Source organism: Zalophus californianus, chromosome 9 (genome assembly GCF_009762305.2).
Source record: "Zalophus californianus isolate mZalCal1 chromosome 9, mZalCal1.pri.v2, whole genome shotgun sequence".
NCBI classification, from domain to species: domain Eukaryota; kingdom Metazoa; phylum Chordata; class Mammalia; order Carnivora; family Otariidae; genus Zalophus; species Zalophus californianus.
Window position 1 is genome coordinate 15098342 of NC_045603.1, and position 18023 is coordinate 15116364.

At 44.7% G+C, this 18023-nt stretch overlaps 1 protein-coding gene across 3 annotated transcripts in view; it reads right to left on the reverse strand.

The window, feature by feature from the left end:
- The window catches only part of BTBD11 (BTB domain containing 11), a 297415-nt gene that overhangs the window by 128314 nt on the left and 151078 nt on the right, over positions 1-18023 (reverse strand). The window contains exons 1-3 of one of the 3 annotated variants that reach the window (XM_027595656.2): positions 10504-10568; positions 5634-5799; positions 2442-2642 (exon numbers count right to left, since the gene is read on the reverse strand). The exons of 1 other annotated variant lie outside the window; for it this stretch is intronic. The gene's annotated coding sequence lies outside the window, so the exon portion shown is untranslated. Of the gene's footprint in view, positions 1-2441; positions 2643-5628; positions 5800-10503; positions 10569-18023 lie in introns of those variants that run through there. One more of the 3 variants, XM_027595655.2, reaches the window with a different exon arrangement.

An 18023-nucleotide genomic window follows, 5' to 3' on the forward strand; every position in this document is an offset into this window, starting at 1 on the left:
CTAGCTCTTTTGAAAGGATTCCTCAAGATCCTGACCTGCTGATTTTAACAAACATGTGGGCATTCATCTGCATGCACACAATGCCAAAGGACACACACTAGAACATTTTCTTCCAGCCTGGCTTCTATCCCAACAGAGATGCCTCTTGAGGAGCCAGTGGTCATTGTCCCATTCTCTCTCCCAGAGGCAACTGCCACCCCCGAGTGTCCCTGAGCAGAGGGGGAGTCTCTGCTGGCCGTCGTCACTTCCGAGGGCTTCTTTTATTTGCCCCACAAACTTAACTCTGGGTGGTTGGGCTGTTATTTGTTAGACAAAACTCTAGCTTTCTCTGTGGTAGAAGAGTCCCCATGGACTTTTGCAACTTTATGGCGAAAACCTATGGGAAACCTCTGCCATCTAATTATTTCTTCCCTTCCTTGCCATCCCATGAACATTTAGCAAGAGCCTGAGAACTTACTTGGGTAGGTTATTAAGAAATATTCACTTTTTCCTTCGCCACCCAAACCTCCCTAGGCAGAGCCTGCTTTCTTGCTCCTTGACTTTGGGCTTCACTGATTGACTTAACTTCGGCCAGAAGTATATTAATGCACATGATAGAACCGAAGGCCTGAAAAGCGTTTGTACAGCTGAACTTGCTCTCTTGTCCCTCTGCCATCATCACAAGAGGAACATGCCCTGGCCGGCCTGCTCATCAAAGGAGGGTGAGGAGACACATGGAGCTGCTCCAGTACCAACCTGTAGCTTAGAGCTGCTCCACACTAACAAACACCGATTTGGTGGGTCTTTGAGATAGTGGAGGTTATGGGTACTCAGCATTGCTGTGTGATAACTAACAGATACAACTAGCAAGTACAGATCACTGAGGACACAATGAACAAGGCAGGTGGGCACTGTGCTGTGCTAGGGGCAGAGGATACAGTGATGGGTAGAATACACACACTCCTGGGGCACCTGAGTGGCTCAGTCGGTGGAGCGTCTGACTCTTGGTGTTGGCTCAGGTCGTGATCTCAGGGTCATAGGATCGAGCCCCACGTCAGGCTCTGCGCTGGGTATGGCATCTCCTTGGGATTCTCTCCCCCTGCCCTTCCCCCCGACTCACACTCAAGTCTCTCTCTAGAATAAATACATCTTAAAAAAAAAAAAAGAATACATACACTCCCTGTCCTCAGTGGGCTCACAGTCTAAGCGAAGGAGAAGACTGTTACCACACACAACCAGGAAGCCATATGTACGTGCTCCACAGTACAAGAACGTGAGGAATAGAGGGACGTCTTAGAAGGGACCTGAGCAATGAATAGTTGTCAACACACAGGAAGCATTTATTGAGTGCCTACTCTGTTCCCAACCCTGCAAGGCATTTTGGAGATGCAAAAGCAGCAGAAGATACACTCGAGTTGTGCATAAACTAACCAAGGAGACAAGACTGCCAATGACAAAAGAAACCCATGGGAACAATACGACCATATCAACATACAGGCGCCGAGTGACTTAAGCCAACTGGTAGGGTGAGTGGAGACAGAGAGATTGCAGAGGTCAGCAGTTCAAGGCCACTGCTCACCCTGCTTGAACCACAAAACTCAGCAAAGTTTCCTGCTTTGAAGAAGATGGGCCGGCACGAGGTGGCACCAGTCACACATACCTCTTCTGGCCCCTGCTGCCCAGTTAGTGACTCTGGTCACACTGAGCCAGTCACTTGCTCCTGGATGTTTCCCATTCACACCGAACAGGATGACACAGTGGACAAGGCAACTCTCGTAGATGATTTGTGGATGAATACTGAATACATAGATAAACAATGCAAATAAATGACCATTAGATTCTCATGTTCCTATAATCAGAAAACTGGCCAAATAAGTGTCTTTCTAAGATTGTTCTCTATTATTTTTCAAACACTTTGTGAGTCAGAATAAAAATGTGTTTTATATCACAGCCCAGTGTACACACAATCACCCCCACCACACATTTTTCATGTTCTCCATGAAAAAAATTTCACGTAAAATAATACTGATCCTTATGATGTGGGATGCACTCTCATTCTTTTTCCTTTTCGCTTCTCTTCTAACTCATTAATAAAAATGCTGGTCTGCAGCACCAAAAGTGATTTCATGACCCCCACTCATGGGTCATGATGAGCAGTTTGAAAACCAGTGTGGTTGACACTAGTACACAACTTGGCATTAATTGGACAATACAGGTTCACCATTCACTGGACACTACCCAGTGCTGTGGGAGGCTCCGCCGGGGATGGAGAGGTGATTGAGAGGTGATCCCTGCATTTCAGAAACCCTCAGCCTGGCAGGGAAGACAAGACCTTGATAGAAATACCCAACATCCAAGGCGGGCCTCCTGCCTGCCTCCTTTGCCTCAATAGATGAGTCATCCCCGCTTTCACCCCAGGCAGGGACACCCTGAGTCATCCTTGCTTCCTCCTGCTTGCTCACCTGCTGAGACAGTTGGTCAGAGGCCAAGTCAAGAAGCCGTTGTCATGGCAACAAACGTTGGTCCAATCCCTCACCGGATGCCCCCGATGTCCCTGACTCTTATTCAGAAATATACTACCCGTGGAGGGCTCACTGCAGATGGCACCAGATGATCATGATCCAGTGTGATAAGTGGCCCCAGGTTCCAGGGTATGAGGTCCTCTGCTGGGAAAAGGGGGTGGTGGTCAGGGGGCTTCACAGCCAAGGAGGCCCACAAATGAGCCCTGAATGTCGGGGAGGACAAAAGTTTCCTAATTCATCGTGCAAGTGATCCTTACATGTACTCACAGGCTTGCTTTCTTGGTATTTGCATTACATACAGCAAGTTCTAATCTCAAGCAGACATGTGAAACATTGCTTCACACGTCGGTTGAGGTACAAGCACGTGGGCTGGTCTGGAACCCAGAGCTTTGGTCCTGGCTCTGCCACTACCCACCCATGTTTCACCTGGGGCAGGTCACAGGGCCTCCCTGGACCTCAGTTTCCTCTTCCATGACATGGAGGTCATAATAATGGCCTTGTCTCCCTCAAGGGCTTGCTGGGCGTGAGCAATGAAATGGGATCATGTGTACTAAAGTATTTTGCATGTGCTGGGCAAATAATAGGGGCTCAACATATGTTAATGGAGATGAACATCAGTTAATGTGTATAAGCCCAGCTTTTGACACTTTATACTTTATAAGTATACTATATCATATTTTTATTTATACTATATCATATTCATAAGAATAATTTCCTTGGAACTTTTCCTCCTTCTTTTAGAGGGTTATGGAATTCAAATGAAAATGTAATTATTCAAAGAAGCTTTGAAAGCTAGATTACTGAGATTTGGAAAATCTATAATTGGTCTATTATGCAAAGATTATATATTAGGGTTTTCTTTCTTTTTTTCTTTTTGAGAACTCTGTATGGGATATACACATAAACTGGAGTTCTTTATTTTTTTGTATAAAAATCAACTAGGTCAATAAGAAGGTCCCAGCATCATCTTTTAGTGTCAGACGCAGACCTGAGCTTTGGACTACTCATCGATTTCTATTACTAGAGCCAAGGACAGCCACAGCCTGGTGATTAAGACTCCAGTTCGAAGACAAGGAGAACCAAGGTTCAAATATGATTTCTTTGGACCTAGATGGAATAATCTCCCTGGGGAGCAGGTGACCATAAGCCACCGTCAACCATGAGTGTGAAGGGGTCATGGTCTCCCTGAAATTCTCTTTGGAGTGGGTTGTGCATTTGTCTAAGGGGGAAGTTAATTTACATTCTCAAAGGGGTCTCTGGGTCCTAAAAGATGATGAATTAATGCCTTTGAGTGTCCATACTTCCAGGCCTCTCTGCTCGGGGGCTGGCCATAGGTGGGGCGGCACGGGCTTGGCAGAACCGTGGACTCCAATCCTCCGGCAGCCCCCATGCAACCTGGGCAAAGAACTTTCCAGATCCCTAGCTTCCAGGTCTGCAAAGAGGGGTTAAAATATCTCCTTCATTGGTTTATTGTGGTGATTACATAATATAATACGGATACTTAAAGCCTCTGGCCTATAGTAAGCGCCTGCTAACTACCGTTTTGCCACAAATGTACAGTTTTGTTTATTTAATGTCTGGATTCAAACAGTCTTGAGGATCATCTTTCCAAAATCTTGTGGGACTGGAGACAGACAACCTTTTGGTTAGGTTGCTTATATAAAATATGAGAACTGCTCCTCTGGGCCAACCACTTGGGCATTCTGTCTCTGATGGGGATGATCTGGGCTACACTTCTGCCTCCCTTTATGTCTCCTTCCTGTACGCACTGGACAGCCCCTTGGCAAATGTAATGCCCAGCCATCCCTTCTCTCCTCTGAGCTTTTCTATGAGTCTCCATTCTATTATTGAACCTGGATGCTATTTACCCACCAAGAGAAACCCAAATAAGACAGCCACCAGCCTTCAGCTGTTCTCCCCTCACTGATGATGGTGATGACAGCGATGGAGGAGAACAAGGAGGCAATGCTTGTCTTCATGTCTTGGCACCCAGGACACAGGCTTGGGTTCTGCCTTGCCTGTCTGGCTGCAAGAGGAGAGAACAAATTCTCCAAGCCTCGCCTGCCAAGCTAGGCCCTGTCCGCTGCTCAGTTATCCCCAGAATTTAAAGTAGAAGGTCCTGGCACCACTACTATAGCTTTAAGAAACGGGAAGGAAGCATCTGGCGTTCAGCAGACCTACCCTTGAATGTGCACCAGCGAGATCTGCCTGGGTTCAGATTTTGGTGCTGCTGTACCCCAGCTGTGTGGTGCAGGGCTTGTGACTTGGCTCTTCTGAGCCTCTGTTTCTCTCTTTGTAGGACGTCTTACACTATCTACCTCCTAGCGTGGCGGGGAAGCCATAATGGGATAATATATACGGGCAGCCTGGCACAGAAAAGGGGGTCGGTAGATGTTTGCTAATAATCCGAGTGAAGTTCTTCGAAGCTAAAGATTTAGGAATTCAATAACATGACGCCAGAAGGCTTTCCTTTACTGTTAAATGTATTTAAGGAGCAAGATAGGAAGTTATCAGATTTTTAAAAATATTTGCACACCTGGCTTGGAAAACCCTTCTTAGGATACTTGGCAGTGAGAAACAAATTCAGGGCTGGCTTGGCCCTCCCCTTCATCTGAGAGGCATACCATTCTCCAATTAGGATAAACCCAGACCATGGTTCATTTTTCCTTCATCACGACTTATATTCAAAGGGAAAGTTCTTAGGACTTCTGAAGCCAACCATCCAAAGAAATAAGAGGTAGAAAACAAAAAGATGGAGAATTTTCAGAAATGGGTTCAATATTGGGCCCATATGTGGAATGCATATACAGAGTATATACTGGAGTATATACGAGGAATAAGCATGTTGACCTTGAAAGAACAGGAAGATACTTACGGATCAACCGCAAACACTGAGCCCTACAAAGACACCAGGACACATTTCTGCCCTTGAAGTTTCCTTCCTGGTTGGCAGGGGAGACAGACCCACCGCCAACTGAAGAGACACATGAGGAGACACATGAGGGCAGAGGTGTGCATGGGGTCCCAGTAGGGAACACAGTGGGGTGAGCCCAAATTGTCCCGGAAGCAGCAGGGAAGATTCTCAGGGGAGCTTAACACTGGGGCTGGGACCCGGGGAAGCAGACACCTTACAGCAGAGTTGAGAGTGTAGAATCTGGAGCCCAGATGAATGTTCAGGTTGAATCGCAGCTATGCTATTTCATAGCCATGTCGCCTAGGCATGCTGTTTAGCTTCCCTGTGCCTCAGTTTCCTTGTGAATAGCATAGGAATGGTCATAGTGCAATCCTCATAGGGCCACTGGATGATCAAATAAATAAACACATGTGAGTCTTGACCTCTAAAAATAGCTCAATAAATAGCTCACTATAATAGCTTATTATTATTATTAATTATTATTATTAGGACATTCCAAGGAAGAACAAAGGCATATTTCTGCATCTAAGAGTGGCTGGAGCAAGGAAGAGAAAGATGGGAATAGAGGGTGTAGAAGGAGGGAGAAGCAGCAAGACCGGGAGGCAGGGACCGTAGAGGGCAGTGGGCCAAAAAGGGTCTGGACTTAAAAACTAAACCTTTACCTCCTGGTCACTGCGCTTCTTTCTCTTCCCTTTCACAGCCAAAATTCTAGAAAGAGTGGTCTGCTCCAATCATCTGCTTTTCTTCCTGACCCTCACTGTCTCTATACCTTATTATCTCCATTTTTTTTTTTTTTTTTGCTGAGTGCCCAGAAAGTTCAAGTTCATCCTTCAAGGCCCAACGCAAAGGTCACTTTTGAGATCCCAAGACTCAAAAAAGCTGCAGGCCCTGTTTTTAGGAAGCTCCCAGTCCAGAGAGGGAGACCCTGAGACAATAAGGAGACTGGAGCTTTACTGGAGCTGGGGTGCCTACTGCATGCTGAGCTAGAGACACGCAGGGACAGGGTAGGCTCACACGGGAGGAAGGAGCCCAAGGGGACACCATAGGCTGCCTTCGAGGCAGGTGCAGCCAGCTTTCTCTAGCAGCCAGCTCAGGAACTGGGAGCTAATGAGAATCTCAGTGTGAGCGTGCGAGCCTTGACAGCAGGGCGCAGAGGTAGCCATGCTGTTATTAAGGCACTGTAAGTGCTAAGGGGCGCACAGAGACAGGGGGGTGATGGGGCAGCTCTAATACTCATAGCATAAATGAGAAAATCAACTGTTACAGGACTGTGAAGAAATAAAAGCAAAATACTCTGTCGGGTCACTCATTCAGTATTAGTTGAGCACCCCCTAAGCGCTAGGTGCACTTCTGGGTACTGGGGATCCTGTAGCAAAATGCTGGAAGTCTTTGCCATTTGGGTACGTTTGTGGAATATGTAGCTGGTTGGGTGGTAAGTGCCGTGGAGAAGGGTAGAGCAGGAAAGGAGGATGGGGTTGCTGGGTCTGGGAGCAGGTCACACGGAGAAGGGGGCATCCTAAGAGAGACGTCAAGGAAGTGAGTGCGCCTGCCTGGCTGGTATCTCAGGGGGACAGCAGGCCAGCATAAGGGATCATAAGGGGAAAGGTCCCAAGAGTGGTGGGTCTGTCCTGCTGGAGGAAGGAACAGAGACAGTGAGGAAGGAGTCGGCAATCAGGCGGGAAAAGGGGTGAAGACAGTTTGGGTGGAGCGCCATGGGTGACTCTAGATTTTGGCTTTTACTCGGGGTGAGATGGAGCCACTGGAGGATTCTGAGTAGAGAAGGGATGTGCCCCGAGCTTTTTTGGAGGGTCACCCCAGCTGGTGGGTTGGAACAGACTAAAGGGAATGGACAGGGCAGAACCACAGGAGTAACGGTCCAGGTGGTACACAAGTGAATCTCCATACAGTGTGAAGGTAAAGCCAACGGAGCTGTGAGAACAAGAGAGGGGCTAAGAGCAGCCCCAAGATTTCTGGTCTATACAACTGAAAGGATGGATCTGCCATTTACTAAAATGGGGAACACCAGAGGAGGAGCAGGTTTGTGGAAAAGATCAAGAGTTCAGTTTTGGTCGTGTTCAACTTGAGACAGCTGTTTGACACCCCAGTGGAGATGCTGGGCAGGCTTTCTTGCTGTCTCTCCTCACCTCCCATGATGCAAAGCCTCATCATGTCAGCCCCATGGTGGCTTACGCTTCCCCGCCCCCTCCTCTTCCCTGTCACTAGAGAGCACTATTAAATATCCTTACAAAATTGTTGGATGCCTCCTTTGTTCTCCCAGGGTTCTCCCTTTATTGCATTATCCTTGCAACTTCCCCCCGTGGAGTCCTGAGCTACATCCATCTTGTAGGGGCTTAGGAAGAGAAAGAGACTCATCTTCCCAGTGTCCTTGTCTCTGTAGTGACAAGTGCCTGGGTCCCTGCAGGGCTCGTGAGCATCTGCTTTGGTCCCTGACTCCTCCTAAGGGGCATTTTGGACCTCCAGCTAGGTCTTGGATACCTGTGGAAATGTCAGAGGTTGGTCAGATTTTAGAGATCATCTTGCCCCCAGAGCACAAACTGTGGCTTCTTGGGAGTTCTCTGAAATACATCTCCCTTGCTCAATATACAGCAGTGATACTCGTGGGCATACTGTCCTGTGGTGGTGATAAAACTTAGCTCTGGGTGTGACTGACAGAGAAGATGTATGTTCGAATGTTTTGAGTTAAAAACTGGTCTCTGACATTTCAATTAACACACAGCAACAGGCCAGAGTACAATAACAAGGCAGCGTTTTGGACAATCAAGACTCTCCTGTCTTACATCAAGGTAGTCATGCACCTTCCTCTTGAATACTTATAATGGAAAGTCATCTTTCAATCTCTCCATTCAACCATCTATTTATCCATCCATCCAAACTTCTGTTTACATAGTGGATTGTCATTTAATTAATTAAAGGGTAATTAATGAATTAAGCATTTTTTTGAGTATCTACTATGTGCTACACAATTGTGCTAAGCAGTGGAGATACAGCAAGAAACAAAACAAAGTAACAGCTCTTGTGGAGCTTAATTTCTGTTCATCTATCTACTCATCCATCCACCTACCCCTCCTTCCTTTCATCCATTCTTGCATGCATCCACCCATCCATCCATCCACCCGTCCCATATAATTTGCCAGATTGGGATTATAATGAAAAGTAAGACACAGACCCTGTCCTTAAGAAATTCATAATCTAATGGGGTAAGTCCACATGCTCATGAATGTCACAGGTGCTTTAAGAGAAGCCTGTATATGCTACACGGATGACACAAATAGAAATTGGATATTCCACTGGGTGGTGTGTCAGGAAAGGTTTCAGAGACAAGCTGACCCAGTATTGAAAGATGAGCTGATGTTCACCAGGTGAACTGGACTGGAGGTGAAGGAGAGAAGGGCAAACCAGAAAAAGCAGCAAACGCCTAGGGGCAGGAAAACTCCTGGTGCATTGTAGGGACTCTAATAAGCTGAGGAGCTGAACTGAAAAGAATCACAGTGAGAGTGTGATCAGGGAGGTGGGTGGAGACTGGATCATGGATGGGCTTGAGTGCCTTGCTGAGGGGTTTTTATTTCATGAGGAGAGGGGCAGTTGAGTCCCCGGGACCTCCACAAGATCAAGACTCATTGTTGGTGTTCTGGCCAGAATAACCATCCAACACCCAGTGACACCCATAGTCAATGGGAGATATGACAGAGGCAGAGCACAGCACTCTGCTCTGGCTGCCAGCAGACCCAGAGCAACACATTGCCCCATATCATTCTTTGTCGCTCGCATCTCCTGGACTCAGAATGCTGCCTGGGGATCTTTTCTGGCTCAATGGATGACTCAAATTTGACCTCTGGCTTTCCTGGACTCTCGACACCCACTTGATCCTTCTCCATCTCTGTCTGAGACTCAAGATCTCAACCAGCCCCTTGGTGTGGCTGAGCAGGGCACCTGGCTGGATCTCCTGCCCCCTCAGCACTGTCTTGACAGTGTCCAGCCCAGACAGACCCTTTGCTTACTTATCAACATGTTGAGATAATGTGAGTTCAAAGTTCACCTCCATGTATCCTCTGTCCCCTCTTCGTCACCCACTCCCATCTTTGACATTCAAAAAATGTGAGCTACTTTCAAATCATTAATTATAAAACCATACATGCCCATTTCAAAAACTTCAACAGTAAGAAGGGGAATAAAGTGGTAAACTGAAAGCAACCTCCTTTCCTCTCCTGCAACTAGTCCTACTGTCCTGTAGTCACCACTGCTCTCTGTTGGTTGGGTGAGGTCCCAGAATTTTCTATCCATTCTCATTTATTGACTTATTCATTCACTCAGTAGATATGTACTGAGTCCAAACAATGCGCAATTTGCAGACAACACAAAGGTGGTGTGAGCAAAACAACACACAAGTCCTACCCTTATGGAGCTCGAAGCCTGGCTGGGGCAACCAACATCCATCAAGTAATCACACAAATAAATGTATAAGTGCAACGTGTGAAGTGCCATGAAGAAAAAGCTCATGTGTGTACACCATACCTTAACTGATATGCCGGCTGACAAACTGTAGCTAATTTAATTTGATTTCAAGTAATTATGAGCAAGACAGCTTTATCACAGTCACTAGCATCTGTTTCCCTGTGTTTGGGAAGTGCTTTTGCATACCTTTGCCTGGTTTTTGATAGAAATATCAATTTCTTACTGATTTGTACAAGTTCTTTCTACATTAAGGAAATTAGCCCCTTGCCTGACACGGGTCATGCACACATGTTTTCCTAGTTTGTCATCTGCTGTTGAATATTTTTACAGTATTTTTCCAAGTAGAATTGTTTTCCTTCCACACAGGCAAATGTATCGTCTTTCTCTCTTTGAGTTCCGGGTTTGGGGTGGTATGTTTTAAATTTAGGTACAGGTGGTCCTGATTCATTTCTATTTCTTTCTTCTTTCTCCTCTTTCTCACCACCTCCCCCAAGAGACTTTATTTTTCAGAGCAGCTTTAAGTTCACAGCAAGATTGAGCATAAGATACAGAGATTTCCCACATATCCCCTATGTCCACTCATGCAGAGCCTCCCCCATTATCAACGTCTCTCACCAGAGTGGTGCATTTGTTACAACTGATGAACCTACATCGGCACGTCTTTATCATTCAAAGCCCAGAGTGTACATTACAGTTCACTCTTGGTGTTGCACATTCTATGGGTTTGGACAAATGCATAATGACACGTATCCACCATTATGATGTCATCATACAAAGTAGTTTCACTGCCATAAAATTCCTCTCTGCTCCCCCTATTCATCCCTCCCTCCTCCAAATCCTTGCCCATCACTGATCTTTTCACGGACTCCACAGTTTTGCCTTTTCCAGAGTAATATGGTATTTAGCTTCTTCAAATTGGCTTCTTTCACTTAGTTCACCCATGTCTTTTCATGGCTTGATACTCATTTCTTTTTAGCGCTGAATAATATTCCACTCTCCAGATATACTACAGTTTATTTATCCATTCACCTACTGGAAAAAAAATCTTGGTTGCTTCCAGGTTTTGGCAATTATGAATAAAGCTGCTCTAAATAAATAAAGCTGCAGGTTTTATGTGGACAATACACTTTCAATTCCTTTGGGTAAATACTAAGGAGATCAATTCCATATTAACCTTATGTCTTGGAACCTTGCCATTATTGCTTAATACTTCCAAGAGTTTTTGGTCGGTTCTTTTGGATTTTCTACCTAGATGATCACGTCATCTATGAACAAAGAGTTGTATTTCTTCCTTCCCAATCTGTATACCTTTTATTTCCTTCTCTTGTTTTACTGCATTAGCTAGGACTTCCAGTACAACGTGGAAAATCAATGATGAGAGGCCACATCCTTGCCTTCTTCCTGATCATAGCAGGACAGATTCGAGCCATGATCTAGCCAAAAGGCCAAGAAGCGATCCCATTAAGTGTGATGTAGCTGTAGAGTTTTTGTAGATATTCTTTATCAAGTTGAGCAAATACCCCTCTTTCCTAGTTTACTGAGAGTTTTTATTATGAATAAGTGCTGGATTTTGTCAAATGATTTTCTGTATCTATTGATGTGGTTATGTGATTTTTCTTCGCTGGCCTGTTGATGTGATGGATTACATTAATTGATTTTTGAATGTTGTACCAGACTTGCACACCTGTGATAAATCCCACTTGGTCATGGTGTATAATTCTTTTTATACATTATTGGACTTGATTTGCTAGTATTTTGTTGAGGATTTTTTTTTTAATCTATGTTCATGAGAGATACTTATCTGTAGTTTTCTTGTAATATCTTTGTCTGGTGTCGGTATTAGGGTAATGCTGGACTCACAGAATTAGTTAGGAAGTATTCCCTCTGCTTCTATTTTCTGAGAAATACCGAAGAGAATTGGTATGATTTTTTCCTTAAATGTTTGGTACAATTCATCAGTGAACACATCTGGCCCGGTGCTTTCGGTTTGGAAGGCTACTGTTGATTCAATTTCTTTAATACATATAGGCCTATTCAGATTGTCTATTTCTTCTTGTGTGAATTTTGGCAGACTGGGTCTTTCAAGGCATTGATCCATTTCACCTAGGTTATCAAATTTGTGGGCAGAGAGTTATTCATGGTATTATTCTTTTAAGGTCAATGGAATCTGTAGTGATGTCCCTTCTTTCATTGCTAGTAATAGAAATTTCTTTTTTTCTTAGTTAGCCATTTGCCTGGCCAGAGGCTTATCAATTTTATCGATCTTTTCAAAGAACTAGCATTTGGTTTCATTGATTTTCTCTACTGATTTCCTGTTTTTTTTAATTTCATTTACGTCAGCTCTGATTCTTATTATCTTTTCTTTTGCTTACTTTGGATTATTTTGCTCTTCTTTTTCTAGTTTCCTAATGCAAAGGCTTAGATTATTGATCTTACATCCTTCTTCTTTTCTAACACATGCATTCACTATAATAAATTTCCCTAGGAGCACTGCTTTCTCTGTATCCCACACATTTTAATAAGTTACGTTTTCATTTTCACGTAGTTAAAAATATTTTTAAAATTTCTTTTGAGATTTCTTCTTTGACCCATATGCTATTTAGAAGTGTGTTATTTAATCCTCAAGTATTTGGGACTTTCCAGTTTTCTGTTACTGATTTCTAGTTAATTCCATTATAGTCTAAGAACAGACATTGTATGATTTTTATTCTTTTAAATTTGTTAAGGTGTGTTTCACGGCTCAGAATGTGGTCCTACTTGGTGAATGTTCCATATGAGCTTGAGAAGAATGTGTATTCTATTGTTGTTGGATGAAGTAGTTTGTAGATATCCATTTTTGTCCAGTTAATTGATGATGCTGTTGAGTTCAACTGTGTCCTTACCGCTGGATCTGTTCATTGCTGATAGAGGAGTATGAAAATCTTCATCTATAGTAGTGGATTCATCTATTTATCTTTGCAGTACTGTTTTAGCCTTTTGTTTTTGAAAGGTATGTTGAGGCTATTTTAACTATTTCTTTCCCATTTTAACTCTGTGTCTTGAGTATCTAAGTATGGAACAACTAGTGAAGATGGTCGCACGAGAAAGGGAAGGAAGGGAATACTGGGCAGTAGGAGTGGTATGGAGGTATGTATCAGATTATGAAAACTTCTGGATTCATTATTTGAATATACATTATGCGCCCTGAAAAAATTTTAGTTTTACCCCCTGTGGCCAGCTCCCTGATTCTATTGTGTCTCACTGAGACTAGCTAGATAAACACATGTTGAATTAATGGATGGGTCCTGGGTAGGGTTCTCGATGGGAGAGAAACATTAAGTTAAAAAAAAAGACAAATTTTAAAGAAAGGTGTTAATGATACATTAGCACCCTACTGAGGATTCCTCCCTGTTAGAGAAATAAAAGGGGGCTGAAAAATGAATTTCACACCAGCTGTCAGAGCATTTTATGCCAAGGATAAATATTCACAGGTTTGTTATCCCCAGGATGTCTAGAAAGCACTTCCAGGTAATTGCGAGGGTACCTTCTACAGTAGAAGCCCATGTACTTGGCAGGCTTTCAACTAGAAATCTCCTTCCAAGGGAGCTTCTGCAAAGTAAGACCGTGAGGATCATTTATATTCATAACGAAGGCCCCCAAGGCCTGTGAGATCCTGAATCACCCAGGAAAGATTAAATCATGTTCAACCAAGCTTTAGTGTTAAGTATATCTAATTGTATCTTAAGTCTTCCAAGACTGATTATCTTTAATTAAACAGCCTGGTGACTACCGACTTATCACTTATTTGATATGATATAGTGAGGAACTATTCACTAGGATATTTAGTAAGTTGAAATACCCTATGGCCGACCACATGGAATGACAGAGGGGTGTGTGTGTGTGTGTGTGTGTGTGTGTGTGTGTGTGTGTGTGTGTGCATGTGTGCGTGTGTGTGTGTGTGTATGTTTACAGGCATAGAGATTAGGCCAACATTTTGAGATCTGGCTAACTGCCGCTGTTAACATAGTGTAGATGTTAATGGCACATAAAAGCATAAATCTGCCATTTGCAGCCATGCATGTGTATGCTGATATAAATAACTAATAGGGCTTTCACAATCCATCCAGAATACAAAGATTACTAAATTGGCTTTTAAAAACATTAGAATCCCATTAGGCCAAATTCAGCAGCTGATTACTGAGCAAAATAAACCACCAGAGGACTCTAAATTCTCCTTTGTTGCTGCTGTTAAAAGGTACCGCACTTTCAAGGAGGCCATGGGCCCCTGGGGAAGTGAGCACACAGTTCTGGCTGGTGAAGAGGGGCCCCATGCAGCTATACATCTGGAGGAGAATGCTTCTGGAGAGATGGCTGCCTCCTCCTAGCACTCAGTCTGGGAGGTCTATCAAGGAATACATGAAGCAGCCCAGATTTAACTCAAGTAGCCCGGATGTAACACTACCTCTATTTATTATGGTCCCTTCTCCTCAAAAGTTTTTTTGCACATTATCTTCCCTCCCTACCCCCCGACTCCTACCATACTCACCACATCTTTTTCTTTTTGGATTTGGATGCTCTGACATCTGAGGCCTTGCTGACCCTGGAGGGTCTGCCCCTCCTTGGGTTAGCCAGATCCTGATGGCAAATAACTTGCCAGTGAGGGTGCTTTTCAAATGGGAACCCACCAGTCCAGAACCCACACTCCTTATTAATCAGGCTCTCATGCTCCAGGCCCCTATCTCCCTACCCTAATCACCCCTGGGCCGGGTACCAGACAACCAGGGACAGTCCCTTATGCCCCAGAGCCCACTGAAATAATTCAAACCAGTCAATTCTAAATCTGCTCACCCTGCCTCACCAGCTCCTTCCAGTGCAAACCATAATAAAGACTCGTTTGCCCACCTTCCCCCTTTCCCTCTGCCTCCTGACCTGTCGGGGTGCTTCCTTGTGTGCATGTCACACCCCTTCTCTTGGGAACTGAGAGTCATGAACTATCTTTCCAAACTCTCTCTCCTGATCTCTTGACCTTACCGTACCTTAGATTTCCTATCAATATACCACATTTTTAAACACTCCACCCTATGGAATTTTAATACCATAGATATACTGTGTGTTTATATTGCAGCCCTCTGGGGCACTGCAAACCACAGTAATGCCCAAGTGTTCTTTTGCTCAGAGCAAAGTCTTCGAGCTCATGACCACTTTCTCCAATGCAACAACTTTCAATGGCTCCCCGCTGCCTGGAGGGTAAAACGGGGAAACTTCTTAGACAGGCATTTAAACACCTCTGCGAACTTTACCCTACCTAGCTGTCCAACCAAATGTTGTAGGGCTTCTAAAGTGACAGAGGGACTCACTTCCCTTGCTGTGGCTCCCCACCTCCACGCCTCCGCTCACGAGGTTCCTCCCAACTAGAACGCCTTTCCCTCTGCTTTTTACAGGGAGCGATTCTGCCTGACTTCAAGGCACAGCTCAAATGCGACTTCCTTCAGCCAGCTGCCCCAGATTTCCCCAAATGGCCAGGATCCTTCTTCTTCCCACAGCAGGGTGCCTGGTGCAACTTCCATATCCCCTGGGTGTAGTGTCAAGATAATAATAACACTGATGAAAAACCATAGTTAAGATTTTGTGGCACTTGCTATGAGCCAGGCATTATTCTAAGCATTATACATGTATTAATATTTTGATCCTTACAACACCCCTTTGCAATTGGCATTATTATTATTAAAGATTAGACTAAGGCATGTGTGCACATGCACACACACACACACACACACACACACACACACACTCTTTCACCCTCTGAATGTAAATGCATATATGTGTACATATACACATCCATTTATAGTTGTCCATCCATTCATTTAGTGTGTGTGTGCATGTGCACGTGTGTGCATGCGTGTAATAAAAATGCCTTCTAGGGGGCTCCTTGGTGGCTCAGTTGGTTAAGCATAAGACTCTTGATTCCAGCTCAGGTCATGATCTCATGTGAGATCGAGCGCCACATTGGGCTCTGCACTCAGTGGGGAGTCTGGTCGAGATTCTCTCTTTCCCTTTCCCTCTGCCCCTCCTCCTGCTAGCACATGAGCATGCTCTCTCTCTCTAAATAAAATCTTTTTAAAAAACGCCTTCTAGTACAAAGATTTGTGCCACATAGAAAAATGACACGCTTTCTGCCTAGGAAGAGGAGTTTCTTGACAGATATGAATACCCATTTTGAAAATTTGTGTTTTGTTTGTTTTGTCGTTTAGAACTGTGAGTCATGAAATCACGGGCACTGAAACCTGGGAAGGCTGAGACACCACGAGGTCCAGCCCTAGCCCTGAGTCAGCACAAATACTTTCGGAGACCTCTTACATGCCAGACCCTTGGCATGAGAGATGGTGAAGCCATGGTGGCTCATTCTGAGAGGTTACAGCTAAACTCTTCATTTTGGAGATGAGAAAACAAAGGTTTAATCAGAGAGGTTAAGTACCTTTCCTGAGTTCACACTAACTTGGTTGAATAGAAAGCCACTTCCAGTTCCAGGTATGAATTACCAATTTTGAAAGAATCGGAATGCCATCCTGTATTCCTAACGTCACGTGGTAGGCAAGATAATGATGCCCCAAGATGTTCACATCCTAATCTCTTGAACCTTTGAAGACGTGAAGTTACATGGGGGTGGGTGGGTGAGGAATTAAAGTAGCAGATGGAAGTGAGGTTGGTAATCGGCTGACTTTAAGATAAGGAGATCGTCCTGGACTATCCGGATGGGCCCAGTGTACTCATGAGGGTCCCTCAAATGGAAAAGGGGCAGACAGAAGATTCCGTTTTGGAGTGATGCAGTGTGAGACAGACTCAACTGGCCACAGCTGCTCTTGAAGACAGAAGGGGCCACCAGCCAAAGTTAACTCTCTTGGAAAAAGCAAGAAAAGTGATTCTCCCCTAGAGCATCCAGAAGGGAACACAGCCCTGCCGACAACTTAATTTTAGCTCAGTGAGACTTGGTTTGACCCCTGTCTCCAGAACTGTAAGAGTAAGTTATGTTGTTTTAGGCCACTAAGTTTGTGGTGATTTGTTACAGCATCCACTGGAGACTAATGCTCCCTACAATTAGGCTGAGCCTTATAAACCTCCTTAGGGAGGTGAGAATCATTCTGAAGTGAACATCACTTACCTTTCTAGAAGCCCAGACATCTAATCTCACATTAAATCTTAGGATCTGTTTTCAGTCAGGACACCTCCATCAGCCTTTGACATTTTCCCCTGTGGGTAAATTACAGAGTTTAACGTGGAAATAGAGATGACCAAAGCATGCCATTTTTCATAACTTTCTCAGTTCTTCCAGACACTTCTCTCTTGGCCTCTAGATCACTATGTCTGTCATTTTATTTTTAGAAACACTCTTGGTGTTCATTCCTTGCAGCCCATTGAAGAAACGTCCCTTCAGGGGCCCGTGTTGCTCTCCACGGCCCCCAGCCTCCTTTCATTTCCCAGTTGCTGTGTCTGAGACTGTCTTCTGTTTTAGGGATGTGCTTTAGACTCCAGGCCCTCATGACATGGAGGGAAACAAGAGGGGCTTACCGAGTGGGGCCAGGCTCCATTTTCTGGCATGAGGAGGGGATTCACTCCTGCCCACTGAGGCAAGAGAGCTGAGGTGGGACCGAGTCACTTCCAAGAGAGGGAAGGATGCATCCGCTGTCTCAGGTGAGGGAGGTGGGCAAAGAAGGGCTTCTCTGGGGACTCGAGGGAATCAGAGCCTCAGTTGTCTGACACCAAAAACTGTTCCTCCTAGGAACGTGAGTGATTGTGAGAAATGCCTCATCATTCATCATTCAGCAAAATGTTCACTAAAAGTCTTTTTGATGCCAGATTCTATGCAGGGGAAATAGATGATGATGGTGATCATAGTGAGAGTGGTGGTGCTGCGGCTGGTGGTGGGGGTGCTGGTGCTGATGGTGCTTGATGGTGCTTGATGATGATGATGGTGATGGTGATGGTGGTGCTTGATGGTGATGCTGATGGTGGTGATGGTGGTGCTGCTGCTGATGGTCATGATGATGGTGCTGATGGTGATGATGATGGTGATGGTGGTGCTGCTGCTGATGGTCATGATGATGGTGCTGGTGGTGCTGATGATGGTGCTGATGGTGCTGATGGTGGTGGTGGTGCTG